This window comes from Etheostoma spectabile, chromosome 6, assembly GCF_008692095.1.
Source record: "Etheostoma spectabile isolate EspeVRDwgs_2016 chromosome 6, UIUC_Espe_1.0, whole genome shotgun sequence".
In the NCBI taxonomy this organism is placed as follows: Eukaryota; Metazoa; Chordata; class Actinopteri; order Perciformes; family Percidae; genus Etheostoma; species Etheostoma spectabile.
Window position 1 is genome coordinate 25,158,921 of NC_045738.1, and position 1,448 is coordinate 25,160,368.

The 1,448-nt window shown below is 35.4% G+C and overlaps 1 protein-coding gene and 1 long non-coding RNA gene across 2 annotated transcripts in view; one reads left to right on the forward strand and one right to left on the reverse strand.

Moving 5' to 3' along the window:
• cdk14 (cyclin dependent kinase 14) overlaps window positions 1–1,448 on the reverse strand; it is a 205,066-nt gene that overhangs the window by 92,818 nt on the left and 110,800 nt on the right.
• LOC116690628 (uncharacterized) overlaps window positions 1–1,448 on the forward strand; it is an 11,876-nt gene that overhangs the window by 7,026 nt on the left and 3,402 nt on the right. The window lies entirely within an intron of this gene.

A 1,448-nucleotide genomic window follows, 5' to 3' on the forward strand; every position in this document is an offset into this window, starting at 1 on the left:
TGTTTACTTGAATGTTATGTTTGCCTGTGGACCTAATTGGCTGAAAATGTCTTGTCTCCACCGTGGGATAGAGAGAAACCTAATTTCGATCTCTTTTGTATGTTTTGACATGTGAAGAAATTGACAATAAAGCAGACTTGAAACTTGAAATGTCTTTCACACAGAAAGAACTAGTGTGTTCTGGACAGGTCACAAAATAGTGTCCGGGTTAAAAAAATACTGGATTACCCCTTTAATCTCCAGTGGAAAGCTTGGCATTGCTCTCCAGATAAGAAAATTACAATTGCTATTATTTAGATTGTGACGCAGTGTGTAGGAAGGAACCACCATGGGACACAGGGGTCCCTGCACGCATCTAAGAAGTGGGATTTTTTGATCGTTAATGTGTGCCTGACTAAGTTCCTGACAGTTCAAATATCTTCTCATTCAGTTGTGGAGACCTGTCTTTAGACTGACTTCTGTACATCCAACCGCAACCAGCCTGAGATTGCCTTTTCAAATGGAAATCATGACGGAAGACCTTTGAGGTTTCAGGTAGGAAGAGAGTGACGTGAATATGAAATGAACTCGGAGGCTCAAAACTCCTCTTTCTATCGATTAAATGGGCGATTACTGGAGTACAGTTATTCAACAGCGGTACTATATCTAGCTACTTTGGTAGCTGTCATTTACACACATAAATAGAAAAGAATACAACATAAATCACAACATATGTCTTTTACATAGAAAGACCAAGAGTGTGGTTTTTTAAAATGAATTGGTAGATTAAAAATGTGTTTGCAATGATGGACATTTATTTTCGATGGACATAAGAGCAAGGTCCCCCCCCCAGGTTTCTACAAAGACCTTTTATACCATTTAGAATGAAATTATACCAACGTGGTGAACATTCTGGCAAACATATGTAGTTCATAATGGAATATCAGAAACAATTGTGGGTACAAAAATCATTGCTTGGAAAGTACTTGAACTTAAAACATTTTATTGCAGTACTCAATACCCACGTTTTGCAACAAAGCAATGAAGGAGTTATTTAATTTTATTCAAAGGACAATAGAAATGTAAGACTTAAGGACTTGTTTTCAAAATCATATTTAACCCTTGTGTTGTCCTTGGTTCAAATTGACCCGTTTCTGAGTGTTTTAAATCAGAAATATGGATTTCTTTCAACCTAATTGCCCACAAATAACATGGATGATTCCATACGACATTCTTCGGGTAAAATTAATGATTACTTTCATTGAATTTTTTGGATGTTTTATTTAATCTTACAGCATTTGAATTTTTTTTTTTTTATAATGGTTTCAAAAAAGTATCCGGACTAAACTTTGACATCTACCCATCTGTGATCAACCTCCTCCGATTTTACCTATTAGCCCAAATAATTCATAATTTCTGCCTTTTTAACTAAAAACGTATGAATAATTTGATATAAATGAGGTTTGTTG